Genomic DNA, 15,672 nt, shown 5'->3' on the forward strand with positions numbered 1-15,672 from the left:
TCAAATGTGACGTCATGTGGAAAACTGAACTGCAGACCTGTGCAGTTCTACTACAATGTCCGGGCACTACAGGTGATGAATGGGGACATGTCCCCATTCATCACCTGTATTGCCCTGTGTTATTGGATGGAGATTCTCTATCCAACAACACATATTACAGCGCTGCAACAGCACTGCGATTGCTGTTGCAGCGCTGTGCTACTATTATGCATTCTTGGATAGAGTTTCTCTATCCAAGAATACAGGGCACTACAGGTGATGAATGGGGACAAGGAGATTGTAATGGAACTGTAGAGGTAATCTGCAGTCCAGTTCAAATGTGACGTCACGTGGGAAACTGAACTGCAGAGCTGTGCAGTTCTACAATGTCCAGGAACTACAGGTGATGAATAAGGACTTGCCCCCATTCATCACCTGTAGTGCTCTCTGTGGTTTGAGTTTCTCTATCCAACAACACATAGTACAGCGCTGCAATGTCCAGGCACTACAGGTGATGAATAGGGAATATGTATTCTTGGATAGAGTTTCTCTATCCAAGAATACAAGGCACTACAGGTGATGAATGGGTACAAGTCCCTATTCATCACCTGTAGTGCCCTGTGTTATTGGATAGAGATTCTCTATCCAACAATACATAGTACAGTGTTGCAACAGCAGACCTGTGCAGTTTTACTACAATGTCCGGGCACTACAGGTGATGAATAGGGACTTGTCCCCATTCATCACTTGTAGTGCCCTGTATTCTTGGATAGAGAAACTCTATACAAGAATACATAGTAGTAGCACAGCCCAACAACAGCGATCGCTGTGCTGTACTATGTGTTCTTGGATAGAGAAACTCTATCTATGTGTAAGAACACATACAACTAGTAAAGGGCTGCAAGAGCAATCGGATTGCTCTTGCAGGGCTTAAAAGACCCTTAAAAAATTCTGAACTCTCGCACCATTGACTTCAATGGTGTTCGAATTCGGCATTTGATCACCCGGAGAATTTCTCACTATTCGATCGAACGGATGTTGAATCAAATAGTGAGATATTCAACCAACACTAATGCTGACTATCACTTATATTAATATTTTCTAGCAGAAACTCATCTATGTGGCTCTTTATCAAACTCTCTAGGACCCTTCCAACTATGGATGTTAAACTAATGGGTCTGTAGTTACCTGGTAATGACTTTGCTCCCTTTTTGAAGATAGGAACCATATTGGCATTACGCCAATCCATCGGTACCTTGCCAGTGACTAAGGAGTCTATAAAAATTTGAAATAATTGGCTTTGAAATAGCCGAGCTCAGCTCTTTGAGGACACATGGATGTAATCCATCAGGTCCTAGTGGTTTGTCAACCCAAATTTTTCTCAGCTGTTTCCTAATCATATCAATTCTGAGCCATTGTGACTCATTTAAGGCAGTGACATTGCTATTATGAATTTGGATTTGAGCTCTGCCATTTTCCTTTGTGTAGACAGAGCTAAAAAAAAGTAAAGTAAAAAGTAAGTAAGTAAAAGTAAATCTGCCTTTTCTTTATCCCCAGTTACCAACCCAGCGACATTCTTTAAGGGGCCAACATGCTCAGATCTGATCTTTTTGCGATTATATTTGAAACATTTTTGGGGGTTTGCCTTACTTTCCTTTGCAGTCTTTCTTTCATTTCGAAGTTTTGCACATTTTATCCCCTTTTTACATCTTTTGTTATATTCTTTATAGGTTTCAAATGATGAAGGTGATCCTTCATTTTTATATTTTTGGAATGCCATTTTCTTGTTCCTTATGGCTTTTTTAACATCAGCTGTGAGCCACATAAGTTTTAATTTTAGCCTCCTATACTTATTGAAATATATTTTTCAGTGTGCTTTTGTAGAACAGACTTGAAACATTCTCATTTCTGTTCTGTGTTCTTCGAGGACAATATTGTCTCCCAGTCCAAGTCAGAGAGCTGCCTTAATAATAGAAAATTTACTCTGTTTAAATTTAATCTTTTTATCTTTTCTGTTTTTTCTTACTGTTTACAGCAGGGGTAGGCAAACTCAGGCCTTTCGGCAAGATACAGCCTAGCCAGTAGTCCATTCCGGCCTAAAGCCCCCCTGGTCGATCCGGCCTGAATCTCGCTGGCAGGGGTCAGCAACCCGCGAGTCTTGAGCCTCCTTCTCTATTTACCTCGGCCCGCGTTAACACTTCCGCCCCTGGGGTAAGGGGACATTCCCTCTCCTCCCTATGCATTGTGGAGGAGAGGGATTACCTTTCAGGGGCATTCCCTCTCCTCCATATGCATTGCAGTTCCTGTAGTACCATTACTCCAGTCAATGTCAGGGTAGTTGAAATATCCCATGATTATAACACCTCCATTTTTTGCTGCTTTTTCTATTTGTGCTAGTAGTTGATTTTCTATTTCTTCCTTAGCACTGGGGGCCCATAGCAGACTCCAATAATTAATTGTGTTATTCAACCCCAAATTCAACTTTGCAAAAAAGAGTATACCTATGAATATTGACAGCTCAGTCATGCAAAGAACAAAGCCAGGATTCAGCAATACCAACCAACCAAATCAAAATCCTCCTCACTCATTAAGGCTTCCAACTGCCCTATCTTGTTTGCTAGACTTCTAGGATTGGTGAACAGGCTCTTTAATCCACTGCTGCTTTTACCATCGCTGTTTGCAAAATCCTTTTGTTTTTTAGTACAACTAGTACTGCACAATCCAATGTTTGTTTGTAACATGGGAAGCTCCTTACAATTATCCATAACCCTCCCCCCAACTATCCCCAATCCACCCTTCACTAATGTCTGACCCCTGACTAACCTTTCTGCCACCCTATTTACCTGTCCCACCCCCTTCTGTCCTAGTTTAAATATCCCTCCACTTTTCCCCTAAATTTTTCCCCTAGCACAGTAGACTCCCTTTCATTTAGGTGCAAACCATCTTTGGCATACAGGTTGCGCCCCAATGAAAAGTCAGCCCAGTGCTCTATGAACCCAAACCCTTACCTTTTGCACCAAGACGTAAGCCGTGTGTTTAGCTGTATAAGCTCACTCTGCCTTTCCTGTGTTGCGCATGGCACAGGCAATATTCCAGAGAACATAGCCATGGAGGTTCTTTTCTTCAGCTTGAAACCTAGTTCCCTAAACAGATTTTTAGGGATCCTCAATCTTCCATTTATATTGTCATTGGTTCCAACATGGACCAAAACAGCTGGGTCCTGTCCAGGCCCTACCAGTAGTTTGTCCACTCGGTCCACCACATGCCGAACCCTGGCACCAGGGAGACAGCAAACCATTCGGTTGAAGCGATCCGGGCGACAAACTATGACCCTTTGAAAACCAATTGTCTTTTCCTTCCTGCGTTTCCCTCTCTACCACTACTAGATTTTAGGGGTAGCAGTAACATCTAAAGTTTGAGAGGGGTGCTCAAACACAGGGCCGGCCTTGCTTTTCTGGGTGCCCCTACCACTCCCTCTAGTTACATTAACCCAACTCCCTACATGTTCATCCTGACTAACCTCTCCACCCTCCACATCTAAGCCATTAACTGCCTGCTCAGTGAGCGGGAGACCCCTCTCAAGGTGATTCAGTGATTTCAGTGTTGCAATGTGCTACTCCAGCTCTCCAATGCGAGATACCAGAAAGGAGACTTGCTGACATTTGTCACAGCGGTATTCACCTAGGAGCTGTTGCTTCATTTGTGCATACATGTGGCAGACTGTGCACTGAACCAAACCTTCCACCTTGCTAGCACTCATTTTCCCAGTTACAACTTTTGTTTACAAGAAAATAAAAAAGGTTACTTACAGTTTGTGGTTACTTTAAGGATTTATCTCTTTTTGTTTTCAAACTCCGTTTTTTTTATTTCCAACTCCACCTGATCAAAGAACCACTTGTTTCACAAGCCAAGTGTGAGCAAGCCTAAGGCGAGTCCCCCAGGAATTTAAATCACCTGTGAAGCCTTGACCACTCCCCCTTAGAGGTCAGAAAGGTAAAAAAGCTGTTTAAAACAAAACTGACGGTCAAGCAAACACAACCCAACAGTCAGACAGACACAACAAAAACTTTGGCAGCTGTCTTTCTTGAATGGTTATTTTGGATCAATTATCTTCCACAGATGAGCATGGGAGTTCGGTATTCTCCCCAGAAATTGTTTTAAGCTGGGTGGGAAGAAGCTGTAGGCAGGTGGCAGTCCCTGTACTGTGACCCAACTTTTCAGTAACCACCCTAAAACTGCTGGGTGGTGCACCTGGCTAAAAGTTGCTGGGCAGAACACTGGGAGTTTAAAATCTCTGCCACCAAAAAAGATGCCCAGAATACACATTGAGCTGAGAATCTGCATTAGTATGAAACACAGATTGAGTATGCAGATTCTGAATTTCTCTTCTGCCTGCCAGCAATGCTTTATTAAAAGGCTGTAGTTCGACAGTAAAGTAAATTTGGTTTACCATTATCATGAAAATCCCGGCAGGAAAATATTTACATAATTGGAATGGACAAAAAAAATGTCAAGGGGTACCTAGAGAAACAAACTTTTAGCTAAACTCCAGGCAGATAAAAAAAAAAAAACACAGACAGGTGCCTTATTTTGTTTTCATTAGTATATTGTTAATGATGTGAATGGTGAGGATGAATTGCTTTACACTGTCTGGAGTTACAGAGCTTAGTGAAGGCCTTGTTTTACAGTTCATTTCTGACTTGATAAAATTAAGGTAATATATACCGTATTTTCCGGTGTATAAGACGACTTTTTAACCCCAAAAAATGTTTGTCAAAGTCGTGGGTCGTCTTATACACCGGGTACTTACCAATCCCCCGAACGGGGAGAAGATCCGAGTTCGGGTCAGCCGGCAGAGCTTCGGGAAACGCTGTGAGCCATGCGGTATACATTTACATGCTTGTTAAAAAATAGTGATTTACAAATCAGCCACTAGGTGGCGCTGTGTGACTATTTTTACATAGAATGGTAGACAATTCTATTATTGAAAGTAAAAATTTTCTTTGTTAGTTTTTTTTTTTTTTAAATGGAACAAACTCTATATTTTAACTGAAAAAGCTGGGGGTCGTCTTATACGCCCAGTCATCTTATACGCCGGAAAATACGGTAATTTCAAATTGTCTAGCTACATTTGCAAACTTGTTATAGATGTAATAAGAAAGTAATGTAAATACCTTCTGTTTTATAAAGGCATTGCTCTACATGGCATTTTACAACAACCATGCATTCTTTATTACACAATGACACCACCTGATAGGTCATTAGACAGAAGGAACGAGAATGCAACCTACCTTGTGTAGGAGCGGCATGAGTGGAGATGGCAGGCCACACATTATAGAAAGTAAAATCCACAGCTAGCGATCGGAGGCAATATTAGGGACAGCATTAAAGACAGAAGACAGAAATAAGAGCAGAACAAAGGTTAGAGCAGGGACATGTTAGCTAGTAAAGGAAAGAGGCATTCCTTTTATTTAACAGCCATCCTAATATATACACCAGTACGTTTCTATTATTACAAGAAATTAATAAAGAATTTCATGCAAAAACTAAAAGCAGTGTTCTCCCCAGAAATGTGATCAAAAAGTAGGCGGGGCAAGACACTGCAAATTTAGTGTTTGCAATAGTTTAAGCCATAGTTATCCAGTAACCTCTAATAATGTGTCAGTGTTCCACCTTCCCCCTATACTTTGTTCAAACTTTCTAATGCCTGGCTTGTTAGTATATACGATTTTTTCATAATATGCCCAAACTGTTCAGTGCTGTGTATTTTGATCCAACTTCCTAGTGTGCTATGTTTTAGAATGTGTCATTCCTTGTAGTAGTGTGGTTTAGTTCTCATTAGCAGTAACAAAATGTCATTTTCCACGAATACTATGTATGCATGAGATTAGGCACTTTTTTTGCATTATAGGAATGCCCCTGATTATACATTACAGATGTTGGGCATGTGCAGAAGAAGCAGCCAACAGCCACCTTTGATATGTGACACAAATAGGATTTACCCTGCAGTAAAAACGGAAGGGGAGGGGTCCTCCCCCCCAAATCTGAAAAAGACAACACATTTTTCCATTACACCTACAATTTTGGTTTTGTACACCCCACCATTTTAGGGAAATTGGGGTTCAAATAGAAGCAGACTGGGTAACATAATATGACAGTTGTAGATGTTTGACAGGTAGGTATCAATTTAGGAGCCCCACCCCATTGCTCCTTGCTATGTAGGTGGCCCCAGGGGTCCCCAGTTTGCATTTTCAATTAAGGACTTCTAGGCGCACTTGCTTTTTGAAACTGGGCTACCAATAATAAATTAATAACATTTTCCCTTTTATGTAAAGTGAAAATGTTGAGTTTAGGTATGCTTTATTATTGAGGTTTGCATGAAGGTATGTACATGAACTGCGGAAAAAAAGGGTGACCCAGCATCAAAGTTGGTATGTTCCAGGCAAACCAGATTACTGACCCTATGGAGTAGACTGGCAAAGTGCTGAAATCACTGCATTTAAAAACTAAAGTACTCTGCAAATAGGCTGTGCTACTGAATAAAGTAGGCTGTACAGAAAAATAACTTTTCAGTTTTTACTAGAATATACTGTTAAAGAAAAAATTTGCTCCTGATCAAAAATGAAATATTTTGCCTATCCTATATGTCTCTTTAAATAGTACACTATTCTCCCCAGCCCCTTTTAGCTGAGTGCACCACCTGGCACTTTTCAGTAACCCCCTAGCTGGATTTGGGTGGTCACTAAAAATGTTGGATCACAGTACAGTGGCGCAAGACAGTTGGGGCATAATAAAAAAAACTATTGAAAAATTGGGTGAACTAAGGGGTTGGGGATTAGAAAGTTGGACCAAAGTTAGTCAATCAAAAAGGAATGTTTCAGCTTCGATTGGATGATGGTGAGCCCATCACCAGGCCTGCATGCAGTACTATAACTGAGGTCATTGCTGATTTACAAGCCTATAGCTATTCCTGCCCACTGCTTTCTGGCTTCACAGTGCTGCCTCTGTAGCACAAATAGAGGAGGATTTGGCTCACTCAGGGAAAAAAATTTCTTTACTTTATAAAGCTTATAATGTGCATATTTGTATCATAAACACCCCCATTTTATACCTATGATAAAATTTACACATGACCTTCCATAACTTGGATTGAAATTGGACTAAACATTCAACAGCCCCATGATGAGGAAAAAACAAAACTGCAGGTTTTAATGCAATGACGGAGGCTTCTTCAAACACTTTTTATACATAAATAAGAAATATAGTCTCTTTATCAACAGACATTTTCTTATTAGCCAACAAAAGTCATGTTTTAGAAAATGGTTAGATAATACATGGGGGAACACAAAATAAACCATGACTAAATATTTACATTGCTGATTTCCAATTCTCTAATAAAATAATGGATTTTCATTTAGATAGGGGGAAGCTGACACAATGAAAATGTTGCCCAGATTTGATTAATGATCAATTATGGCTGCTGCTGCCAGATAACAGAAGCTTTGAAACATTTTTGCAGTGATTCTTCATGGTGCCATGGAAGCAGATGCTTATAGAATGGGTCTGCAACATGCTCTATTTTTGGCAAATGCAGCCTATGTAAAGATTTTAATTTTAATCCATGCTGCGCATTGTTGGGATTCAACATTATAATGCATGTGTTATACAGGTAGTCCCTGGGTTAAGGACATCAGACGTGGGGCTTCCCTGCTGCTGTGTGAGGCTTGAAGGGGGGAGGGGGGCGGTTTGCATGACTTGCAGAAGAATTCTTTTGCTAAACACAGCTGAGGTTGTGGGTGATCCAAGAGCTCTTTCTGCAGCCTCTTGTACCTCTTTAAAGACCAGGACAAACTCTGCATATGTTTTATTTTGCATATCAAAGTAAACCTTGCTCCAGAAGGTAATAAATGTCTAGACTCCATAAAGTTTTTTTTTTTTTTGCTTTGTTTGCAATTAGCTCACAGTAAGGATTTTATACAGTAACAGACACCATGCTGCCAAATATGTTGAGACAAACGTCTGTCCTAATTGCATTTTAATAAAATAATGTACCTGTTCCGACTTACATACAAATTCAACCTAATACCACTCCCTATCTTGTATGTAACATGGGGATTACCTGTACTGTAAATGAGTCCTTAGATGCCATTAAACAACTTTGAGGGGTAATAAAAATGTTTCTTTTAACAGCTGGAAAGATTTGCAAACAATATGTACCAGCTGTAAATATTTTAGGCACAGTGGTGACATGGATCTTTAAAACCGATGCAGATGCTTTCAGATTGTCTCTTGAAATTATACCATCCAGAAACAGGCAGGCTATATTTTGCTTTTGCTGGTTCCTCCTGTCCCCCCTCTGATAATAAAAATGTTAGATGAATCCTATCCAGTTTGCATACCTTATTTTATATCCAGTAACAGCATGACAGGTCTTTATGTTTCACCCACACAATGCATACATATCATGGTGGGTGAGAGGGTCTTACAGGGTACATGGCTACTTTAAGACATCACAGCACCCTTCCTCTTCACTCCTCTCAGGAACCTTCAATGCTGATGCAAACAGTAAAAAAATTAGTGGTTGTCGATCTGGTAAGTAGGTGTTTCTAGGCACCCTGTATGTAATTCTGATCTCTCTAGATAACAACCATACAAAATGTTGAGCCTCCAGCATTGAACTGAAATTCAATAAATAAAAAGTGTGGCACAGGGACAGTTGGGGGTAGGGGAAAAGAGATAATGTTATTCCTATTATTTGCTTCTCCAGTAAAGAAGTTCCCCCTCTTTGGCCTAGTGACCACTATCTTCCACAAAAGGAAATAATTACCTTACCTTATAGTTTACATGACATGTTAGGTGACAAGTCATTTTTAGGTGTTTGGTGTACTGTACATACACGTACTTGCTTACATGGACCCTTACCGCTGCATCAACCAACAATCAACCTACAAAATCCTAAGGAACTCAGAGACAGTATGATGTCATGGTAACGAGGGGATGAGCCCAGACTGAAGGTGTAAATTACCAGTCTTTAGTCTAAGAAAGGGTCTTTTTAGTAGCAAAAGTTTGTGAATGGTCAATAGCAGAGTGAGTGAGGGAAATAGAGGTTGTATAAAGTTTGCCCAGAGACATATTTAACTGTTTAAATGTGGATTTCTCCAGGCACTGCTGTTTTGCCCAAATACCATTGAATTTACCACTTCCAGGTGCCTACTGGAAATTGCTCTTTTTGGTCAAATAGGCTTGTATTTGCACTTAATGTACTGATGGAACCAAAAAAGGCGCAAACAGGAGAATTCAGCTGCTAGGTTTAACATACACTATAAATGTGTTTTTGAACAGTTCTTCAGACAGATATATCAATAAATACCATTATAGATTTGTTTTTCTAAAAGGTAAAAAGTAGCAATATAACAAAATCAAGCTGTAGAGTTTTTCAGCATTACAGAGACGGTACAGAAAAATTTGCATGTTTGGTATTGAAATCTGAAAGCAGCACTCTTACAAGAAGGGTTGTCAGCCTCTTGTTCTGCTTTAAGAGTTTGCCTTCTCATTCCAAAAAGAGAAACTGACACTTCCAAATAATCTCTAAAGAGGGAGGTTTTATTGTATCTCACACAGTTGACTCCCTTTAACTGTGTATGAGATCATTCAGAAAAAAATCTTAGGTTTACTAGAAACAAATAAGTCAACAGGCAGATTACAGCTCACTAACTGGCTGATAAATCACATAATCACTGATCTTTGGCCTAACAAGAGTGCTTAATAGCCTTCTGAGGAACAAATACAGCCAGTCATGTGACATCCTGAATATTACACAAAGGACATGAGATCAGTATTGAAGGATTCCAGCACAGGTACTACATCCAGGCAAAAGAATAGTTAGGACAGTGTATGGCTGGTGTATTACTGGGTAATGTGTAAAGTGTACGCCAGAAGAGAAATGCTGAGGTGCACTCAAATTACTCCCCAACCATTTGCTAATTATAATTCTGACAGCAACAATCAGCAACCAAATTATTTCTGGACATGAACAACTTTCCACATTCCAAACTGAATTGTATTACTACTTCATCATCCAGAAGGAACACTACACATCACTGTCACCGGGTAGTATTTGTCAAAGTGTCCAAACTCCACATTATTACTGTGCAATGGAAACAAAAATATACCCAAGTATAACACAAAACAGGGTTTATTAATATCAGTGTATAGAGTATAATACACAGACCCAGATATAATATCAGTGTATGGTGTATATTACATAGACCCAAGTAAAATATTATCAGTTTATGGAGCATAACACACAGAACTGAGTATATTATTATCAGTTTGTGTTCTATAATACACAGACCTGGTTATAATATTATCAGTTTGTGGAGTAGAATACACAGACCCGGGTATATTAATATCAGTGTATGGGGTATAATACACAGACCTGAGTATAAGAATATCAGTGTAAAGAGTATAATACACAGACCCAGGTATACTAATATCAGTGTATAGAGTTTAATACACAGACCCAAGGTAAATATCAGTTTGTGGGGTGTAATACACAGACCCAAGTATATTAATATCAGTTTATGTGGTATAAGACTGAGATCTGATTAGATTTTTTACAGTGTATAGTGTATAATACACAGATACAAAAATAATAGTGTGTGGTGTATAATACACAGACCCAAGTATAATAATAGTGTATGGGGTATATAACACAGACCCAAGTATAGTAATATATATGAATGGTGTCTAATACACAGACCCAAGTATAATAATATCAGTGTAAAGTGTATAATACACAGACCTGAATATATTATTATCAGAGTAAAGAGTATATTATAAAGACCTGAGTATATTAATATCAGTGTAAAGAGTACAATCCACAGACCCTAGTATAATATTATCAGTGTATAGGGTATAATGCACAGACCCGGGTATACTCAGACACTGCAGTATCAATGTTGTGCAGGGCACAACGTATATTAGATGTACACATAGCTCTACCAGTACTCAGAAGTGAGGTTGCGAGACAGCCGTGAGTACACAAAGGCCACTTACCAGCTGTTATAGTGTCTTGGGCCCTGTGTAGCTTTCCACGCTTATCAAGCTGTAACGTAACCTCTGGCTCTGGTATCTTCTAGTAGGACTGAATATTTGGCCAATCATATGGCGCCCTCTAGATGTTAGCACTTCCTGTTCCTCGTGTACCACGTGACACAACACGCGCACATATTAGGTTGTGAGAGATGTGTACACGTGAGAGGCGGTGCTAGGGAGTGTAGTGGGCAGCTGTGATGTGAACATTGGTATTGATCGCATAACTAACAATGTGTTAGAATATTGCGTGCTGGAGACATGCCATAAATGTTTCCACTGACAATTCGCTGTTTTTGTTCAAAACTTTCGTTTATACAGATAACATTCCCCAATGTAACATCTGTGCACTTTTGGGATTAGCCACTAGCTGGCAGAATGAGTCATTGTTTTAAAAGGAACTGAAATGAGAAATTTAGAGATATTGGACCATTTGTCAGCGAATTTCAGAATAATTGACGGGGATATTTTATAAATGGAGCGCTTAGTGTGCTGATATATTTGAGGTTTTTATTGTTAACACTACTTTCTAGATTTTTCAAGACTTATCCGTAAGTTATTCGAAAAAAGGGGCAAAGGAAGCTGGGGACTCTATGCTAAACAAAATTGATGTTATTGCTAATGCAATCTATTCCACCAGATCCAAATCGTAAATTCTCACAATTGCTGCAGGAGCAGCTGCAAATAGAGGTTGCAGGGAAGTTTATAGCTATGCACAGTTCTCTTTTGGTGCCCTGTCTCTCCTTCACCTCACTAATATCCATGTATATAATCTGAACTATTTATTTATTAGTTAATAGATCTTAACCCCCCCCCCCCTTTTTATTATTATTATTATTAAACAGGATTTATAAAGCGCCAACATATTGCGCAGCGCTGTACATTAAATAGGGATTGCAAATGACAGACTAATACAGACAGTGATACAGGAGGAGAGGACCCAAGTCTGGGATGTGGCAAGGGAGGGCAAGGGTTTGATAGGTTGAAAGTGATGAGGTTATGATCAGAGAGGGGGAATGGTGAGTTGTCAAGGACGGTGAGGTTGCAGAGTTTAGAAACTCTAACCCTAGCGGTAAACCCGAGTGTGACTTGGGTAGAAAAAACTTGCAAAAGCTGTAACCCCGAGTCATACTCGGGGTAACTTTGGGAGCCCCTCTGGCCTGAGCTCCAGCAGCAATCGGACAATCCCGCTATAATGCCGGGGCGTTGCCGGGCGGGAAATTTTAAAGCAGATTACTAAGTAATCTGCTTTTAAATGCCGCCCGGGTCCCAGCCACGCCGCTGCTTGCATCCCGCTGGCATCACCGCTGGAATTTACTATAGCTGCTCGCATCACCCGGAGAATGTGACGCTCGCAGCCTCCGGGTGATACGACCAGCTTTGTTGGTGGTTTCAGTGGAGTGAGCAGGGTGGGGACTATGTAATCTGCTTTTGATATTTTTTACAATAAAAAACACATAAAAATACATAATAAAAGTATAAAAACACATTTTAGAGTACCAAGCATCATTGCCCAGTGCCCTGATTTACATTTTGACCACTATTAGCCCTGACCTTGATCTGACCTTTTGATGGCTTATAAATCACTTCCTGAATGTATCATTTCATCACTTTGTCTTTGACCTTGATTGTTCCTGACTGATTGCTGGGGACCACATGGCATCCAAAAGGTATCTCGCCGGCGCAAGCGCTGTTTTGGAGGAATTATAAATCAGCGATAGCAATTTGGAGTCCCTTGTGGAATCGGGCGATAGTGATTCACCAGGAAATTTGTCAACAGACAGGGAAAGTGAGCGACGATTCTGAACCTGAGGTCAGTGCTGTGCGCACATGGTGCTCCATTGACCTTGATGCGGACCAGGCAGCACCGCGAAGATTTCCATTCACAGGTGCACCTGGGATGAAAATTGAGGCTGAATGCGACGACCCCCTGGCATACCTGAAGTTGTTTTTTTTTAATGCCAACATGTATGCTGCTCTGTGTTTGCACCAGAGGTTTTCAAAAAGCAGAAAGTGGGAACCTGTGACCAAGGATGACATTTGGCTGTTTTTGGGCTTGGTGATCCTGCAGGAAGTTGTTGGCAAACCCATTCAGAAATGGTACTGGTCCAAGAATAAAATGATTGCCACTCCATTCTTTGGCACAGTCATACCAGAATACTGCTACTAATTTGATGAGACTACCCATCGTGCACCAAAACTGAAGAAAATTTGGAAAGTGTCTCAGATGATTCTACAAAATTTCCAGCAAACCTATGTGCCAGAAAGAGATGTCAGCATTGACGAAAGTCTAATGCAGGGGTCCTCAAACTTTTTAAACAGGGGGCCGGTTCACGGTCCCTCAGACTGTCGGGGGGCCATACTATAGTTTGAAAAAAAACAGGAGAAGATTCTTATGCACACTGCACAAAACGTATTTATTGTATAAAAAACATGAAAGAACAATACTATATGCACAGCACACTTGCCGATCATTAAAAAAAAAGTGGCGTTTACTTTGGCTTTAAAATTGCTTGAGATTATTCCTCAATTCCTATGTGCATTGGAAAATGCACAGATAAATTTGAATTTTCACTGTGTGTATTGAAAATGCAAATTTATCTTGCATTTTCCATGCAAATGAATAATCTCAAGCAATTCATTAATTTGCTTCTTTTTATACACCCGACCCTACACCCAACACTACCCCACACTTTTTATTAATTAAAAAAGGGCTGCTAAAAAAACTTTGTCAGTGTCTGCTACCTGTCACTCACTGCTGCCTTCATACATGGATCACACTGCAGCACATGTGTACATGATCAATGTGCATAGTATGTTTATACTATTTACAAATGTACATTGATCATGTACATTTGTGCACCAGTGAGCAGGGAATGAAGGCAGCAGAGAGTCTCTGCTTTGCTCATACCTTCTCTGCCTGATGGCTTCAGCCCGACAGCTCCAGCGTTACCCCGGCAACAGTGGTGTCAAGTGACCGGGTTCCCTGGAGTGCAGATGGCAGGCAGCCAGAACTCAGGCAGGAGAAGCAGCCTCAGCAGCCGGCGGGCCGGATGGACAACTTCAGGGGGCCGTATTCGTCCCGCGGGCTGTAGTTTGAGGACCCCTGGTCTAATGGCTTGCAAGGGGAGGATCAGCTGGGTGCAGTACATTGTGTCAAAGAGAGCACGATTTGGCGTGAAAACGTATATGCTGTGCGAATCCTCATCTGTCTACATCTGGAACCCTTAGGGCTAACTGGCGCGACCTGCCATCACTGTTTGCAAAAAGGGAAGCTGAAAACAGGAGAAATTGTTGCCTTGCAGAAAGGAAAGATGATGGCCCTGAGATGGCGTGACAAGAAAGATGTGTGCCTGATGTGTACTGTCCATGATACCTCCACCCTTCTGGTACACCTCCTGTATCACTGTCTGTATTAGTCTGTCATTTGCAATCCCTATTTAATGTACAGCGCTGCGTAATATGTTGGCGCTATATAAATCCTGTTTAATAATAATAATAATAATAATAATAATAATACACAAAAAACATGGGAAAGAAGTGATGAAGCCACAGGTGGTGAATAACTACAACAACACCATGGGAGGTGTCAATAGAGCTGACCAAGCAATGACATTCTACCCAGCTATGGGGAAACAGCAAAGGAAGTACTACAAAAAGATTTTCAGGCACCTAGTTGAGCAGTGCCTATGGAATGCCTACATTCTGTACAAAAAAAATAGTCAGAGGCCTGTGAATCATTCAGACTTAATTTTGCAAGTTTCCAAATCCATAGTCAAGAACCACCAAACACCGTCAGTGGCTATGAATAGACCTGAACAACGTGCTTCCACCGTTGTCAACCCAGAACGCCTGACAGGTCGTCACTTCATTGAATACATCCCACCAACCCAGAAAAAGGCAGCACCTACAAGGATGTGCGTGGTTTGCTGCTCAAAGACCGATGACAGAGGAAGGAAGAAACGCAAAGAACCAGGTTCTCTAAGTCTTGACTCTGATGTTGGACTTTGTGTAGCACCCTGCTTCAAAATCTACCACACCCGGGATGTCTACTAAAAATGTAAATATTTTATTTTTTTGATAAATTACATTGATGTGGTCTATTATTTCATTATTTTTTATAATTATGATTTATAATTATGTATTATATTATAACTATAACATAATAAATAAATAAAATTATTATACCAGGGAGTTAATCCTAAGAATTACAGGCCCACAATATAAACAAAAATTTCTATGCAAAAAAAAAAATAGGATCACTTTTTGCATCAAAAAACTGACAGAATTAGAACGCTCGGGGGGATATTATCAGTGCACTAAGACTGCAACCCATTATTGCTGAGCCTAAAGCCAATAATCCCTCCACAATCCTATTTGCGTCAGTCTCACACCATCCTGTCTTCCTTCTTCTTCCCAGTGTGGACTCGACACCAGGCATCACCATCTTCTTCATGGTTCTTCTACCTACATCACCCAGTCTTGCATTGCACAATCGCAAGATAAGGTGACACACCTTCTGGAGAATGTACAAAAATAAAACGGTGCTGATCTCACTAGGCAACGTTTTTTACATCATATACACTATAAAATGCAAAA

General features: G+C 40.4%; 1 protein-coding gene across 8 annotated transcripts in view; it reads right to left on the reverse strand.

The window, feature by feature from the left end:
• Nucleotides 1-11,144, reverse strand: part of PNPLA7 (patatin like domain 7, lysophospholipase) — a 265,796-nt gene extending 254,652 nt beyond the window's left edge. For 7 of the 8 annotated variants that reach the window (XR_011923221.1, XM_072429361.1, XM_072429360.1 and 4 more), the window contains exon 1: nucleotides 11,038-11,144. The gene's annotated coding sequence lies outside the window, so the exon portion shown is untranslated. Of the gene's footprint in view, nucleotides 1-5,270; nucleotides 5,334-11,037 lie in introns of all 8 variants that reach the window. The other variant, XM_072429359.1, reaches the window with a different exon arrangement.
• Nucleotides 11,145-15,672: the final 4,528 nt, after the last annotated feature.

The sequence above is a fragment of the Pyxicephalus adspersus genome, chromosome Z (assembly GCF_032062135.1).
Source record: "Pyxicephalus adspersus chromosome Z, UCB_Pads_2.0, whole genome shotgun sequence".
Taxonomy (NCBI): Eukaryota; Metazoa; Chordata; class Amphibia; order Anura; family Pyxicephalidae; genus Pyxicephalus; species Pyxicephalus adspersus.